This window comes from Cupressus sempervirens, chromosome 7 (assembly GCF_028749045.1).
Source record: "Cupressus sempervirens isolate cs-2001-9-10 chromosome 7, ASM2874904v1, whole genome shotgun sequence".
NCBI classification, from domain to species: Eukaryota; Viridiplantae; Streptophyta; class Pinopsida; order Cupressales; family Cupressaceae; genus Cupressus; species Cupressus sempervirens.
In genome coordinates, this window is record NC_143124.1 from 903,824,792 (window position 1) to 903,844,690 (window position 19,899).

Here is a 19,899-nt window from a genome sequence, read left to right on the forward strand (position 1 = left end):
ACAATCTAGATTTAAATCTCATACTCACCATGGGGAAAAATAATTGCTATAACCCTAAATATTTTTGCATAGATTTTTTCCAGTGCAAAATTTATGTAGTTCTGCAAAATCAAAATGCTATATATCATTCTAACCTATAAACATTTGTAAGCTTTGAGCAACAAGAATTTACCTCAGGGTCTTGTTATGCTGAGAGGTGTTCCTATACAATCTAAGCACATACTGAACATGTAATGCCCCTCCAGGGAACCCAAAAGAAATTAACCTAAAGTTTCACTAAGTTTGTCAAACATTTTTTTAATATATAATAATGTAAACAACAACATACAATGATATAGTGGAAGCAACAACAACAAGAGATAAAATAGGGGAAGCATTAACTCACATGCATAACAACCATCATAAACAAATTACATCTCTTAGGGTTCCATGACATTGAATCACATTTAAGTTTATTTAATATTAAATCTAAAACTTAATAATTCCACATCATGGAATAAATATAAGCATGAATCCATTTAAATAATATACAATTACAGGATGCCACTTGACGATAAACATAATGCACAATCATCTAGTATACAAGTCATAGGGTATAAGAGGCTGAAAGAATATTCATCATAAAATAGATTACATCATCTTGTAAGATCTATGAAATAAAATAAAGTACAATAGAGAATAACCATCTATCATAGTACATAAGAAATAAAATGAAAGAGAGTACAAAATAGGGAACTCCAACCATGACATCGAACTCTCAAATCTTAATGGTATAAGAAAATGCACTACCACCTGACCTCGTGGAACCCAAAAAGGTCCACTCCCATTGTGTTGAGCAGATAAACTCAAGTCCCAAATAGGATAACGGACTCAAAATGCAAAACCAATAGTTAGGTTCAAGGAATCACCTGAAAGTAAACCATCTCAAGGGTACCAAGACACAAGTATCAATTAAACCTAGAGGCAACACAAGCACATAGGAAATCTACTATGCAAGTGGGCAAGTGTCATTGCATGAGCCAACTCTAAGGTTATTCGGTAGTCTTTTAATACTCCGGCCCCCTAGTGTCTCTATGCAGTGTTAGTATCCTTTTGTATAGACAAGGCATACTAACAAGTCATCTCTAAGGTTACCCTGTTAGTCTTTTAATACTTTGGCCCCCTACTGACTTTTTGCGATAAAAATATCTTATTAATTCATTTTAAACCCATTTAATGAAATGCTATCACTTATTAAAATAACCTACAATGGGTTACCCACTAGCCTCTTTAGGGCGTCAGTCTCCATTGCAAGCCACTTCCCAACATGACATACATAAAACCTACCCTAAGCTTAGCAAAAGAAAAAGATCTCAAATGAATATAAACCACCCATCAATTCCTAAACAAGCAACTAGAAAGTACTAAAATATTATTGATCATAATTACAGATTCCACCAATATGATCATCCTAACAGGACTAATCCAAAATCAAGTACACATAAACCAAATCCATGTCATAACATGACATCACCAAAATAAATCATTTAATCACCTCAGTCCTATACAAGAAACTGGGAAGCAATCACAGATAACTAATCGAAGACTCAAAAGGTTATACCAGAAAAGTCACACCATTCACTTCAATTCTACACAAGAGATACTGGAAAGCAATAACAACCATCTGAACCAATTCCTCATAGAATACACATGACACATTACCATGGTTAGGTATATAAGATCGTAACCAAAACATCATCATGACATCTTAGAACAAACCCCCAAGCCTCTGGTAAACATCTTAACTGGTCAAAGCTAAGTCAACCTCAAAATCCCAACATGATGAAGGTACGCTCTGATACCACTGACGAAGGGCCACACCACCCTTACCAACTCACAACCAAGAATGCAACAATATAAAGACCAAGAAAATAAAATGCTTCCCAAATAACTCTTTTATTATACTTGAAAATCCAATATCAATTACAATAACATTTTTGCAAGATCTCTCAAGATCCAATCCAAACCCAAGCTAGTCCAGATCCACACTTTGGTAGAAATCTCTGAGATCTCAACTTGTGCTCGCAAGCCACTAAGCAAACTCCTTGTTTCTAAACCGTAGTCACTAGCTCTTCTCACAAACCTAATCCAAGATCCAAGTGTAAACTACCTCACATTCGGCGCTCTGTCTACACACTCACAAGTCCATCACAATCCTGCTGTAAACTACCTCACATTCGGCGCTCTGTCCACAGACTCAGGAAAACTCACTCTTCACTAGATCCTTCTCTTTCACACCTTGAAGCCTTCCAAGCTTTCCAAGCTTCACCTTCCACAACTTTCACCTTTCCAAGCTTTCCTTCTCGAGCTTCTCCTTCTCGAGCTTCTACTCCTCGAGCTTCCACTTCTCAAGCTTCTACTCCTCAAGCTTCTCCTTGAGCTTGATTAGAAATGCTCATATGCCTTGCTTAAATAGGCATTTACCACCCAATGCATGACTTATCCACAAGCTTCTAGAATTCCTCCACAACCTTCTACAACTTCCACAACCTTCTACATTATCCACAACTTTCTACAATATTCATAACTTTCTAGAATTCTACCCACACACCTCGATAAATGGAATGACAACCATTTATTTTTTTATTTTGTTTTATTATGCTACCTATGCACCTGGAAAATAGAAATACTCTTTTCCTTTCTTTTCTCCTTTTTCCTTTTTTATTTTTTTATTATTTCTCCTTTAATTTTCGTCACTTTCTCTCTCCTCCAGATTTTTTTTTTTTTTTTTTTTTCCATTTTTTTTTCAATTTTTTTTCTTTTTTTTTCAATAATTTCCCATGCAAGATGCTCTTGCATCACAACACTAGTAACCACACATCACATACAGTACATACAATAGTAACTTTTCATAATTCATTAAGTTTTGAAAACACATAAGTTTAATGTTCATTATATGTTTTCAAGTTTTCATTTTCATTTTCAAACACAAAGATTCAATAACAATCAGGGTTTCGGTTTTCTTTTCCAAGTACAACTGTAGAGTTTTCAATTTCAATCAAGGTTCACATTTTTGTTTTCATTTTCAAATATTATAGTTCATAACATTTTCAATCCCAATTAGGGTTTCAGTTTCGAATTCTCTAGTTACCAAATTCACTATGGTTTCCAAGTTCACTAGAATCCTAGATGATTCAACAATTCATATAAAGTTGTTTCAACATTGCTTCATAGTTCAATTTGTTATCAAAATATAAGATTTAATAAATAAACAGGTTATAGTTTTTGCCTTTACAAAGTATGATAACTATTAAATTTTTTTCAAAACATCAGAAGATAACTGATCAATTTCCCCAAAATAACATAAATTATTTTTGTATAAAATTCGTCAAGTAAAACCCAAGTTTACCCATTGTATTGCATAAAAATGTAATAAACGGAATAGACACTAAGCAACTAACATCTATTCCTGCATGATCATGCAAACCTCAAATATGAAAGATAAACATGTAAATAAGCATAACATGAAATCAAAATAGCTTAATCTACTAATGCAAACCTCATGAAATCACCAAGTAGTTGATGATTTCTTTGCTTATGGGATGTGGTTGCTCACAATTCCTGTAGCATAACAATGAGGTAGATAGTGCTTGTGGAAATGAGGAGAGAGCTCTCCTTTTATAGGAAATAAGATGCAATGGACGACTGAGATTAAATGCAAGATGAAGGGCTAGGATCTCTTAGGATCGATGAGGTGTCAATGAGGTGGAGGCCAAGTAGACTCCATGTGGATTAGGGTTCTTGACCATTCAAAGGGGGGAAGATGCTCACACGTGTGAACAACCTTTGATGGTGACATGATCAAGAGGTGTGAGAAGCATGGATTCTCACACATGTGTGAGACACCTTGATTCTCATGCAAGAGGACAAGTGTGCAAGAGGTGTGAGAAGCATGACTTTTCACACATTTGTGAGACACCTTGATTCTCATGCAAGAGGACAAGTGTGCAAGAGGTGTGGAAGGCATGAGGGGTGAGGAAAGTGTGAACATCTCTCACACATGTGTGAGGATTCCTCACACATGTGTGAGCACACACTTAGGATTAAAAGTGGATTAGCAAGGTGATTAGGAAAAGGTAAGTGGGATTAGGTAGTGGGTAGGATTAGAATGATGGATTAGGTTAGAAAAGTGAGGTTAGCTGAGGGTTAAAGTTAGGAGCCACGTGCTCAAATAGGATTAAATTTAATATTTAATTCCAAGTGGGATTAGGAAAGGGATTAATTAAGTAAACAAAGTGCTTAATTAAAGCGAATGGGTTAGGATGCAAGTGGAAAAGGCTAGGATTGAAATAAACCTTAGTTACATAAATCAAGGAAAGGTGAATGTAATTAAATAAATGTAAATTTATTTAATTAAAGGTAGGGTAATTAAATAAATAATACATATCTATTTAATTGGTTAGGATAAGGGTATTTGGACAATTTTAGGTGTCTACACCCATTTTCCCAAATCAACTTTTGCAGTACACTAGAAATATACATTTTAATAATAACTTAATTAAAACCTTTAACTAAATATTATTAAAATCCAACCAAAATTTATTAAATTATTAAACATTATAATTAATTATTAATAAAATAACTTATTATAAATTATAAATTAAATAATTACTAATCTATTAATAAAATAATAAATAACAATATTAATAATATAATTAAAAAATTATATTAGTTATACTAACTAACTAACAACTATAATAAAACATTTATTAAATTATTTAGAAATTTATAACTTTAAATATATTAAAACTATAAATAAAATATTTATTAATATAATTTTTTTAATAAATAAAATTTATAAAACAAAGCTATCCTCATGTATTCAAAGGCTCGTCGGCCTGACAAGGTCTACTGCAATAGTCTACTATGGTTGCAGCAGGATACTATTGCGTTAGCAACCATACACTACTGCTACAACAGGCCTACTACATGCACAATAGCAATCGCCAGCGAAAGGAAGAATGGAGAGGTGGGTGGGGGGTTGGTGGACAAATATGCCCCCTACTAAAATTGCAAAATTGTAGTACAATCAATTTATTATTTATTATTTATTATAAAAATGCGATCAAATACTCTGATAGGGAAACCCATAAAAAGCATTCAAATTTATATTCTAGAATTCAATTTTTAATCCAAAACCCATTTGATTAAAATTTAAAAGAACAAAGGTTTTAGAAACTTCATTCTTCAAACACAGATAACTTCAAAACAAAAATAACTAAGATTCACAACAGGGTTCATCAATGATATCAAACAAATCTACAAATATCCGAGAATGGATCTATCCAGAGGCAATGCAGACAGAAGATTAGAAAATGGAAATCTTATTACATAAATTAATCACAAGATTCTACTTGAATCTGATGCTAACACGCAAATACTCAAACACAAAATCACACAACGAATGCGAGAAAACCTTCTTCTTTTGAAAACTTCCTTCTGTAAAAATCGCTTCCCCAAATCCTGATTATTGCAAAATGAGCTCCCGATCTCTAATAAAGAGTTCTCTCCTAGTTTGGGGTTATGATTGTGCAATCATGTGAGGGAACTCGCCGATCAATTTCTTTTATTATATTTTAATATTTTCATGCACAAACTTTTATATATTTAATTACAAAATATCTTTATATAAATAATTAGCTTTCTCTTTTTGATTAATTTATTATATTTTAATTTCATGCATAAGCTTTATGCAATTTAATAAAAATAAACTTTATTAAATTATTGCTTACTCTTTCTTGTTAATTTGTGAGATGTTTTTAATAATATATTTATTAATTTAACTAATAACATTATTTAGAGTTTATTATTAAAATATAACTCCTAAATAGTAATTATTAAATTAAATAAATATAATTATGCCAAAATTAGAACTTTGATAAAATCTTTAAATTTAATTTCTTTATTTAATTAATTTCTCAATTAATTAAATATAATTAAATATTTAATTAAATAATTAAATTATCTTTAATTTGATTTAATTACAATTGAAAATCACCACAGACCCACAAAACCAAATACGAAAACCCAACATAAAATATAGAACACCAAAACAAACTCTAGGGTCAAAATCACAAATTCACATCACTTGACGAATTCAGAAAGGTGAAACTAACTCATATATTTGTCCTACTTTCTAGGACAATTGGCTTAGGTTAGAATTTGGACTCAAGAGTTATCTCCCCACTTATACCTTTGAAATACTATGATAGGGTACATTCATCCTGAAAATTCAGGGAAGTCGATACCTGGTACCTACAATTTGCATAAAATCCATGCATGTACATACACATATATTCTAAACTAAATAGGCAATGACAAAAAGTGGTACATCGTGTAGATCTCGATTAGCAGGTGATTACGACTCCCTTCCTCAACCACATAAAAAATGCCAAACATAAAGAAAAATAGACAGGTACACCATACACATGCAAGTATGGGGTAAGTAACCATAGAATTGCATATAAATAATCCATCTACTAATCATCATGAGATAACTGAAATCATGGAATGAATATACATCTATCATTATCGAAATAATCATGAAATAACTAAAATAACTAAGCAACTCATCATATATATCAACTAAGTATAAAATAACATTTAATCAAATCTGATAACCAAGCACTGATAATCATAAAACATAATCAGAATACTGACCTAAAAGAGTCTCGCACTAGAATAGAAAAGTCAAGTAGAGATAGGCATTATAAAATATTAAACTCCCGTTGCCAAATAGACCCACCAAATAAACTCGCCAAATAACAAAATGATTAATACAATTTTATTTTTTTCATTATGAACCTGATTTGGTCAAAATTTTGACCAACTCGGGCATAAAAAATAATAAAAAAGAAGAAATCATAGCCCAATATGGCCTTTGGTCAAAAAACAAGGGGAAATGTACTAGTGTATATACATACATATTTACATGTATATGTATATATATATATATATGTATATATGTATGTATATACATATACATGTATATATATATGTACATACATATACAGATGTATATATATCTATGTATATGTATATACATTCACATATATACATCTACATATATATATATATATGTGTGTGTGTGTGTGTGTGTGTGTGTGTGTGTATGTGGGTATGTGTGTATATACATACATACATATCTACATACACACACACACACACATGTATATATATGTATGTGTGTGTGTGTGTGTGTTTGTGTGTTTATATGTTAAAGTTAATCTCAACTGTTTTCAAGGTATTAGGTCATCATACTACCAAAACAATACTTATTGGTCCCATGAGATAACATACATTGGGCAATCAAGATGATAGTTTCTCATGGATAACTTGATTCTACGATATTTTCCTAAACAACTAATTGTACTACCGTATACAATAAAAACTTGAAACTTAGGAGTTGGATTTATAAAATAATTCAAATGTGTAACCAATTGTATTTTTTATGAAGTTATTGGTACTACATTAGTCTATCAAAACTTTTGGTCTTTCCTTTTTCAAAAAAGCCCACTAGTTTTGAGTAATTATGGGGTGGTAAAGTTGCCAAGTGCATGACAAGAAATGATTTATTAATAATCATATGATTCTTTGTCACTTTATAACAATTATTCTTCATCTTATTCCACTCTTGAACCTTCAATATAGAACAACTTCCATTTATTGCATTTGTGTCATCAATTGTATTTCCTACTACAATTAAAACATAAACCTTTTTTTTATCACTTTTCCTCAATTTTTTGTGGTATTATTCTAATGGATTGAGGATGATAAGGTGTTGAGAACCCTTTTTTCCTCTTATCTAACTAACTTGTTACTCTCTAGAACTTTAATATTTATCATGTACTCTATGTGCCAAGATAAAAGGCTAATTTGCAGGTGTAAAATTAAACATGTGAACCTCATTTTTAATGTGGTCTTTGAGACCTCCTAAAGATAATTGATTCAAGTTCTCCTCATTGATTGTATACACTCTCATAGATATATTTTGAAACTTTTGAATTTAATCCTTTACACAACCAAGTTGTTAAAGTTTCTAGCTAGTTCGTCGAAGAAGTTGTTGGTCACACTCTTGCTATATTGTGGTTGTATCTCCTTTGCAATAATTGGACATGAGAATAATTTATCATTGAGTACATAACACCAAATTAATTTCTCTAGATATAAGGACACCATAGTGGCCTTTTGTCCACTTGGTATGTCATGCACATTAAAAAATCTCCATTTGATTTATCCATGTTAGCATATCATTGCCATCAAAATTCTGTGCATCTAGTTCATAGATACCAAATTAATATTGTAAGTTTAATGATTATTTTCTAATGTAGATGATTCAACTTCTCTCTTTGATAAATCATTTCTTGATCCATTCAAATGAGAAGTTAACACACTCTTTATGTAAGATAATACACTCTTATGCTTTGCATATCTCTTTGAATTCAACTTGTATTCAACTTCTCAAATATCAAAGACTTTTGGAAATGGCTCTTTAACTTCTAAGATACTCATAGTCACTGTCACAACTTCATAAGCAAGTTTATTTAATTTTTGTAAAATTATGCATATTAGATATGTCTAAACAAGATTGATATTAGCATCAGATTCATAAAAACGTTTATATGTAGTTTCCTTTTTCTATTATATCAAACTCCGACATTTAAATTATATCAAATACATGACATTAACATATATGATTCTTATGTTTATTTTCAAAGTTAAAACTTGATGTAGGGGCATTCTCGGGTTGTTGACAATCTTGACTCACTAAAAAATATTTCCTTTCAATTTATCTATTTATTGTTCATTTGGATAATTTTCCTATTGTTTTAGCTTGCAATCAATCCAATTGCCATATGTTCTTATGTGATCCTTATGGTGTGGCCTAGGAATCATGGAAATCCTATGTCTATCTTTACATGGTGTTATACTATTTACAAATGAATATATCTTGAGATTGGTTTGATCCTATAGTGGCTCTTTTGATCTAATAGTCAAAGTGGAATGTTAAGGCTTGTGATGAAGATTCATAACATGCAATTTGTAATGGTTCATTGTTCTATGTTGGTATATATTTAATCAACCCTTTTGTATGCTACCACTACATTATGTATTTGTTCGGGGTCATTTGTACGATTTAGGTCCTAACCTATCTATTTGCAATATGTTTATTTTGTCTTGGGTATTAATGATCGGATAAGCCGACCAATAGATAGTGATCTTGTATATGAGTGGGATAGTAGTTACATTTTTAGTAAGTGTAAGGTAATGGAACAAGTGGCACATATACTATATGATTAGGAGATAGAATCAATTCAGAAAGTGACTAGGATAACTTTGGTTTGTATGTATTTTCATAATTTTCAAGAATGGTCACTACAAACCTATAAGAGTTGTATATTGACAATAGTGATGTAATATCTACATTTAAATGCCAACTTGATGACAATCCATTGATTTTTCTTCCGATTGTGTTCATTACTTGTTAATTTATTTGGAAATTTCTATTGTTCCTTATTATTTCTACAAGGTTGTATTAGATAAATAAGAAGGCGAGGGGGTGGGGGTGGGTGAATCAGTAATAACCACTTATCCTACAAACCTTAAAAATAATCTTAACCAGCTTAAACACTTTAAAATTTCAGATTAATAACTTCGTAACCAAATCTAACATCAAAGTATAAACTAATATAAACTTTGGAATAATATGTCAACATAGTATACCAAGTATAAGAGTTATCTTCCAACCTATACTGAGTTGCACCAATCAACAATAAACATGAAATAAACTTACAACATCATAAGCATCCATGCAAATTTGACACAAGTATTTAATGTGGAAACCTTGTAAAGGGAAAAACCACCCGAGAACCGACAACCCAAAATTTTCATTCTTCTAAAGTGAGCTCTATTAGGAGCAAACCTTGTTAAAGGTTACATATGCATTGTTAATATGACATTGTTAGAGGATTTTCACCAAATATCATCTAGACCTTGTTCATTCTTTGACACTTCTAAAGAATGGATTGCTCTAAAGGACTTACAAAATGTTCAAAATAAGTCACCGTATCGGATTTCAAAAGATTGTTAGCTCCACTCGGTTAAGAGATTTTTCTGCTACAATTATTAGAGAGTAACAACGAAATGATCTATTAGGTTTAGCACTACCTTGCTTATTCAGATCTCTGTGTCACTCAATCTTTGTCTTCTAATCCCTTAGTGGTTGATTTACACACTTTACACACCAACTTGGCACTTTCTTTGCTTGATCTTCACAATGCAATTATGCTCAGTTCTCCTTTTGACTATCACTTTATCAACTCGATCGACATCAATAAAAAATAATAAACATTATGTTCATCCTTTAAATAGATTTTTTTTTCTATTCCTCTAGGATCTTCTAGGTTTTGTTTCTTAATTACAATTGTTAGATCTTCATTAGGTTCATGTTCATTGAATCTAGATGCTTAGTAAATGTACTTCCACCTTGAACTTTGTGCTCCATTTTGAATTTTCAAATATCCTTCATCATATCTTATTTGTAATTCTCTAGCCATTGATCTTATAACAAACTTCATCCTTATCTTCAAAACTTCTTGAAAAATATTTATCCTCAAATTAAATATTTTATTAAATAGTTATTTGCTTTCATTCTTGGTTAGCATTACATCTTACTCGATCAAAGCTAGACTTGGCTAATACTAAAATTTCTCAGTTGACACTATAATTTCTTTATTTCTTCATCAGGTGTTCAGTGACAACTGTAGCAACTTGGTTAATACTATGATTCTTTATTCACGAACCAAATTGTATTGCTTATACATGATCTCATCACTTAATCAAATCATATAAAATAATCAAACCACCATTTTCCTGATAGAGTTTAACTCATTCAAGTTCCAATTAAATATCGTACAATTATATCATCATACTTTCTTCAAATCCTCTTCATCAATCAATCATCTTCATCAATCAAATCATCTTCATCAGTCAATTGATATGGCACTCTACCGAATTAGCACAATGTCTAACCAAATAGGGCTTGATATCAATGACAACATAACAATTGATATGAATCTTTCACATTCATTAACAACATTATCAGTTGGTGCTAATAGCTTGGACATCTCCTTTGTGGATTCTATATCCTTCGTTGTGTCTAGTGGTATCAGAGCTAGTTTTATTGGTTTTTGATGGCTACAAGCATCTAGAATCTCATGTTTTGACTTGCATCTCTTGTTGTTATGGAATGGTAGAAGTTGAGGTTCAAGCCCACATCAACTAGAGTCTAGCACAAGGTGACAAATGACAAATTAGTTACTAGAAGATTGAGATTACACTTGTAAACCTAGTTATGGGGTGGTAGAAGGTTAGATATGACCTATAACTATGGTGGTTACATAAGAAGGATTAGTTGGTGGGTTAAATTGATAAGTTTTTTAGTTACCAAATAGACCCGGTCTCTTGAGGCAGATTGTTGGAGTTGGTAGATTCTTGGATCATATTCAGGAAATCAACACTTGTAATAAAATTGTAGAACCTAAGGAATTGAAGATTGAGATCTTCATAAACACTATACCTAAAAGAAGGAATCCTAGAAGACTAGAGAAAATTATAGAGGATTCCATAAATGTGATAAGGAATAAGATCTAGAACACTTTAGCTAGGGATAGGAGAAACCCTGAGACTAAAGATGAATTTAAGGAAACAACTGAAAATCTTGAGACAATTGAAGTTGAGATTCTTGTTGAGGAGGAAGATTATTCAAAGCCATGGAACAAATGGGTGAGATTCATAGAAATGATTTTTCATTTTTTTCTATTTCTTTACATCTAGAAGAATTGACAGATTGGGTTAATGAAATATAAGATTACTTTTATCTTGAAGATTTTAAGGATCTACATATATTTAGGTTAGCAAAAATTAAGTTGAAGGGTCATGTTTCTATTAGAAAGTAAAACCCACAAAGATAACTGAGAGGGTGTGTGGGGGGGGGGGGGTGAATCAGTTATTTCTTATCCTTATTACATTTGAAACATGTAATCAACAAGTGCAATAACCATAAGAAGATAACCATACATAATAGCACCAAATTTGTTAATGGGGGAAACTCTTGATTAGAGGCAAAACCTCGGTGGGGATGGTACTCACAAAATAATGTACCCATTTATAAATTCCTTATAAGTAGATGGACTCTATTAGGAGCCAATGAAATACATTCAGTTAATATCAATCCATGTTAGGAGACTTTGAATCCCTTTGAGGAGATTCCAACCTTGTTAGGAGTTGTGCCAACCCTGTTAGGAGTTGTGGTAGGTAGGACCCACTATCCAAACAATTTCAGGATCAAGACCATCGAACTCACTGTCCAACTGACCTTCGCATTATTCCTTTTAGAACAATACCAAATGATCAACTATCTACTAGTAGTCTCTGTCAAATATAATCATTGCACTCATTCACGGTGCCTTTATTGCACCAAATAGTTCTCAAATCTCAATATCATATCCACAAGCTTGCATCACACTAATCCCTTAAATTGCTTACTTGCATATAATTCACACTTACAATTCACTTTTTTATTTCAAAAGCATCGCATGCTCACTACTAATCATAGGGAAAATAAATTTCCTTTATACCAAGTCCTCAACTTAATTCATTGAGTCAGCCTTGACGCTTTCCCAATTTACAATTACATTAGGACCTCTTTTAGATAAAATAATACACATTACATTGCATCTTTTAATAATTACATAACATTGTCGGCTCGCAGTTTCTACAAATATTTCACACGTGCAACCTTAGACTTTGTGGGCTAACTAACATCATTATCATTATGTTTTCTATCTTTGTAAATTTGTGCACAACTAGATGCTATCCTTGTTAAGAAATATAATTTGATTACCAAAAACCACTTCTCTTGAACTCTGTTTGTATACTGTCTTCTATAAATCTTGAATAACTATTACCAATCTTTGACTTTCTACATACACTCTTAACCATAGCATCAAGAAACTATGTAGAAAATATCCTCAACTATGCTTGACCTCATCTTTAATACTTGAATTGTACAATCTCAATCTCTATTTACTACTCAACCAGTCGTCAATATATTGACATCAATGACAAACATTGCCATGAATGAAACATATGAACACACAAACAACATCCCAAATGCTTCCAATAATGATAGGGTACTCCACCATAGGAATATCATCACCATTCATGCTAACAATCCCCCCCCTTTGGCATTGATGGCAACATAGATGAAAAACATCTAAGTTCCAAGAATACCAAACATACCACTCTACTACAATTGCTCCACTATTTTAGTCATCTCCTTTTCAAATCCTCTTCATTAATCAAATCAATCTCTCACATAAAAATCTCCCCCCCATTGATATACTTCCCCCATTAATATCAATACTCTCTCTATTGAATGTTTTTCATGTACAACTCTCCCCCATTGACATCAATAACAAAGACATAATTATGTTAATATGCTACAAAAATATCTTCATTGAGTGCAAGTGTCCAAAGACACTATTTAATACTAGCTACAAGAGTCCTTCATGACTCAACTCAAACATAAATACTCCCCCATAGAGGAAGCATGAAGCATTCAATCCAGATAAATAATACTGATATGTACCACTAGATTGATGCAATCTCTACATCATCTACTCTGAAGTAGGTAGAGGCATAACCCCAAGCATACCTCTCAAATACTCAAATGTATCTTTCGATAAAGGCTTTATATACTCTAGTTTGATCTCTTTCTCTACAACCTTCTCTCTCAAAAAATGATAATAGATATGTGCTTCATTTTAAAATGTAACACATGATGCTTAGACATGCTTATTGCACTTGTGTTATCACAATGTATGACAATAGGTTCAATATCCTTTGTTGTTGCTACATACTCTATACTTTTTTTGTACTTTGTGAAATGCAATCTTGTTTCTTGCTTAGCCAAGAAACCAATCTTCCTCCTAAGAAAAATGCTCCACCACTTGTACTTTTTATGTCATCCATACTGCCTACCCAATCCACATTAGTATATCTACATATAGTAAATCATTTGATTTGTCATACCATAGTCCAAAATCAAGTGCACTCTTCAAATATATAAAAATCCTCTCTATTGTTGCATAATGCGCTTCTTTAAGGTCAACTTGAAATCTTGCAATAATACCAACTAAATTAGATATGTCTAACTTGTATGTGTTAGATATTGCAAACCTCCAATCATGGATCTGTACTTCTTCTGCTCAACAATAGGTGTTTCATCTTTGCTAGATAAATTATGACTAGTTACCATAGGTGTGCTAACAGGTTTGTAACTTTCCAAACCAATTATTTTCAATGAATCTTCTAAGTACTTATTCCATGATAAGAAAATACATTCACTATTTTACACAATCTACAAAGCCAAGAAATACTTCATCTCACCAATCATGCTCATCTCATACTCCTTCATTTCACTAGAAAATGCTTCACTTTCTTCATCATTTCCACCAAAGATTATATCACCACAAATACTTCAATAATCATCAAACCATTCTCAATTTCTTTCAAACGCAAGTTACTATCTGTAGTACCTTTAGCAAATCCTAATTTTTCCAAATATTTATCTGACCTCATATACCAAGCTCGAGGTGTAAACTTCAAATCATATAGTGCTTTATTTAACTTGTAGACCATATCTTTGTCATTTTCAAAGGAAATCATGTAGGCTACTAAATGTAAACTTCTTCTTCAAGTTCTCCATTCAGAAATGTTGACTTCACATCCATCTGATACACTTCAAATTTCTTGTTAGTCACATAAGCCAAAAACATTCTAACTACTTCCACACAGGTAATAGGTGCAAATGTTTCCTTGTAATCAACACCTTTTTGTGAATATCCTTTGCATACCAGTCTTTCTTTATTTCTCAAAATCTTACCTTGTTTATTCATCTTATTTCTGAAAACTCATTTAGTTCCTATAATTTTATTGTCTTTAGGTCTAGGAACCAATTCCCATGTATCATTCTTCTCAATTTGATCTAATTCATCTCTCATAGCTTGCATCCAAAAATTATCTTTACTAGCTTTATCTATACTTTTAGGCTCTACTTGATAACTCAAACATAGTTCTTCTCTTTGTAACTTTTTTATTGTCATCAAACCTTTTTCCTTGCTACCAATAATCTAATCAACAGGATGGTTCTTTACCAAGTTCTTGTTAGGTGTTATTGTCTCAACTCTTACTTCAGCTCTTGGTTCACTTCTCGGTTCTTCTCTTTAATCTGTATCATTTTGTAAATTTGCGACAGTTTCATAAAACAAATCAACATTATATTGGTTAGCCTTTGGATTAGTTTCTTCATCAGAATCATAATCAAGTATTCTCTCTTGAATTTGAAACTTCTCATCAACTTTAACATTTGCTCTCTCAACAATAATCTTAGTTTTGACTAAAACATTTGTATGCTTTACTTTTCAATGAATAACCAAGAAACATACCTTCATCACTTTTTGTATAAAACTTAGCAATGTCATATTCTCTCTTAATATATCACTTACTTCTAAAAATTCTTAAATACTTAATTGATTATGCATGTCCAGACCAAAACTCATAAGGGGTCTTATCAATACCTTATCTTATTTGTACTTTGTTCATTGTATATATTGTTGTGTTCACTGTTTCTCTCCAAAATGTCTTTGAGACATCATTTTCAAATATCAGTGCTCTTATTATTTCTATCATTGGTCTATTTCTTCTCTCTTCTACACCATTTTACTCAGGTGTCTTAGGGGCTAAAAGTTGTCTTTTAATTCCATTTACTTCACAAAAGTTAAACGCATTCGAGGTAAACTCTCCACCTCTATCAGATCTTAAGCATTTAATCTTGAACCCATATTCATTTTCAACTATGTTCTTAAATACCTTAAACTTCTCAAATGCTTCATATTTGTCTCTAAGAAATTCTACCCACATCATCTTAGTAAAATTATCATCAAAAATCATAAAGTACCTTTCAACATAGAATGCTCTTGTTTTTATAGGACCACTCAAATAGGTGTGCACTATCTCCAACTTTGCTAACGTTATAAACTTCTTGCCTAGAAAAGAGCTTTTCTTCTGCTTTGCCATAACACATTCCTTATATAACATGTCAGTAGGCTTCACTATTTTAGGAAGATCCCTAACAACAAGTGTATTACTCACTTTCACAATGTTATCAAAATTATACGATAAAACCTTTTATGCCACAACCAACTATTATCAACTTTAGCAACCTGGCATGTCATATTAGTAAGATTCAATTGAAAAATATTAACTCTTGATCTTGTGCCAGTACCAATCATCTTACCATTCTTATCCTCGATAATACATGTTTTCTCCATGAACTGCAACTGCTATCGCTTGTCAACCAACTATCTAACACTTAGAAGCTTATGTTTTAGTCCATCAGCAAAATAATTATCGTTGGTGTTAGTTTTACCATCAAAAGTAATAGATCTTATTACCTTAATATGACAAGCTGCATTGTTTCAAACTCTTACAATTCCTCCATCACAAATGTTGAACCCAACAAATTTATTCATATCACTAGTCATATGATGTGAACAACCACTATCTATGATCCAATCATATTTTTTCTTTTCAACTTGTGACACTAATACCTTTTCTTATCTAACTTCTTCCTTTTCGTGACTTTCTTCTTTAATTGCAACAAATCCTAGTTCATCACTATCAGTATCACTTTCGCTCAATAATCTTTCCACACTAGCTTCCAGATCTTCATCATTTGCATAAAGAAATTCTCTAGATCTCCTAGGCTTGAAATTCATCTTATACTTCTTTACTTTCTTAGGACATTTAGAAGTATAATGACCAAATTCATTACAAGTCCAACATTTAAATATTTTTGAAGGATTTGAGCAATACACAATACAAATCCACAAAGCCCAAAGAATACCTGCATGTAAAAAACTTGTCACAGAGAAGAAAAAGACAAAAGGAGAACGAGGGTTTGACAGATCAAATATGGAGTTTTTTAAAGGTATTTCTTGAGAAAATAGGGGGGTTACTAATTTTTGGAGCAGTTTGAGGCCAAATAGACTTCACGGATGGATTCAGAAGGTGTCAAAACCCCTATTTCCATATAAAGTTTGTCCATTTTGGACAATGTTGATCTAGGAGGCAATTTTTTTTGCCTAAATGGCCGTACATCCTCTACACACACTTTGAGGAGTGTTTTTCATTGAAAAATTACATTGTTTTGAAAAGTGGGTTTTTGAGCTATTGCGGTCAACTAATTGCTGTGGAACTATTGCGGTCTTCAACAATAGTGTAGCCAGCGACTCCGCTCTGCAGTGGACCTCCCTCATACCACCACCACCATGGATCCATTGCCTAGAGCACAGCCTGACCACCCCTATGCCTCTGCTCCTTCGGTGGCATTTTAAAAAAAAGTTATTATTATTATTATTATATTTTTAGAAAATAATAAATTTTTGATGCATTTCTAGGGGCTTTGTTGGTTTTTTCGTGATATCTCAAGCATCTTTTTCTGATATGAAAAAAGCGTCGAAAAACTAGTTTTGAGATGGAGACAATGACACGAGTTTTTGGGTTTTGATGTAGTTTGGTTGCTTGTTTGGGCAAATAAAGTTGGGTGTTCTATTTTTCACTCCGAAGGGCATATCTTGAGCATCCCAACTCCATTTTTTGAAAACATTATATTTTTGGAAAGCTGGTTTAGTTATCTTTCCAAAAATGCTTGTTTGTCTTCTAGATTCTGCTCCAAGATCTTTCTATTATGGTTTTTTTTTTTATTGCACTATGGTGGATATCTTGGGTGTTTCAAGTTTGGGGATCATTTTTGTGGCATGGAATTTCTTCTTTTGGGCTGTACTATCTGTTGTAATAGCCCTCTTCCCTTTTTGATCATTGTTGATATCATTTCTATGCATTCTTGAAAACACACTGAGATGAAGTGCCATATTGCATCTATATTTTTGTTTCAGTAGTTATTCCTTGTTTTGCCTTTTGACTTGAGTAGTGTCATCTAAGGACACTCATGCAGATTACCGTATTCTTAGGATTCACCATATCTTGTGCCTTATTGTACATGCACTACTCATGATTAAAGTGCCATGGGGGGTTGATGTGTTGCATTTATTTGCCATCTTCCTTTGTCCAATGAGCTTCCCTTTGAGACATTAGCCTCATGACATGTCTAAGATTGATCACCTCAGTACCCACATATGTAATCTTTTGTGTATCTTGATTGTGGTTCCCTAACTTGTAGTTCTTTTGGCCCATTTTCCCAGTTGCCCATCATCTCACCCTTGTCTGCATTAGGGGGGTTCTTTTTTTGTTTCTCATGCTTCCTTGGTTTGATGGAGTGAGCTATGTATTCTGTTTTTGTTCCTATGTACTAGGTGATTAGAATGGCTGGGTACCTATGCATTTTGGTGGGATGGATCATTTACATATAGACACTCTTCTTTTTGTTCCTACTTTGATTGCAACCTTCTAAGTTCGATTGATCATCTCTTTAGGCTTTGGTGTTTCATGCCATTTGTATCTTTGAGTTCAGTTGTTTGCCTTTTTGTACCTCTTGATTCGATGCATATTACAGTCTTCTCTACCTAGTCAAGTTCTATTTCAGTGGAGGTTCTTCATATCAACAGTTACTTTTGACAGATCTTTGTAGCTTCTACATGCTTCAGTGGTTTTCTTCCTGATTTCTCTTTGTTCCTATTTTCTAGAACGATCCTTTAGTTGGAGGCTTCAATAGTCCTTCACTAGGTTTTCAACTATCTCTTTTTGGAGTAGAGTTTTTCCCACTAGGTTTTCTCTATTTCTTTATTTCATAGAGATTTGGTTGTGATTGGATACCTTATTAGGCCTTGTTGTTGGGACCCAAGTTTGCTTTTAATATTGCATTGAAGTTTCTTTGCTCTTTCTGCATTGTTTGTAACTACATTGTTGCTCATCTTAAGGGAGGGTGTTAGAGAAAAGGTTAATTTAATTTCATTAATTGAATCACCCTTTCTCCCTTCTTAAGATTTTACTTTATGCACCTTTTGTATTCTCTATTTAATAATTAATTAATAATTATTAAACAACTTTTACCTTTTAGGTTACCCTTTGTAACTTTTTAGGTTACCCTTTCGGGTTTCCATATCATTTTATAAGGACTTAAGAAGGAAGAAAGGGTAATTTAATAAATGAAATGAAATTAACATTTTTCTCTAACACCCCTCTTTAAGATGAGCAATAATGCAGTTACAAATAGTGCAAAAAGTGCAAGAAATTACAATTCAGCGAGGAAAGAAAACTTGGGTCCCAATAGCAAGGCCTAATGAGGTACCCAATCACAATCAAATCTCTAAGAAACAGAGAATTAGAGAAAACCCAATGGGAAAAACTCTATTCCAAAAAGAGATAGAAAAGAATGTACAAATGAAACATCTCAACAGGTGCTCTCAAGACCATAAGTACAATAAAAGCCACCATGATAAAAGCTCGAGATTGCATAGCCCACCCAAAATGGTAGAACTCCTATGTCGATGAACATACCAAAGCGGATCCAATCTAAAGGAAACAAAGGAAATGGAAAAGGATGATAAAACCCATGCATGTAAGGTGCAACTGGAAGTCCTAGCTGATGCTCAAAGGAGAAAGCATGAGAATCTTGAAATGGAATCTCCCATGGAGGTGGAATAATAGGTGTGCTGAATCTTCCATCTAAGAGAAGATGTGTGTCCTCTCATATATCCTCAACAACTATGGTAGGTGGCTTGATGACTAGAGCTGCAATAGTAGGCAATGCTGAAGAGTAATCCTATGCATGAGATG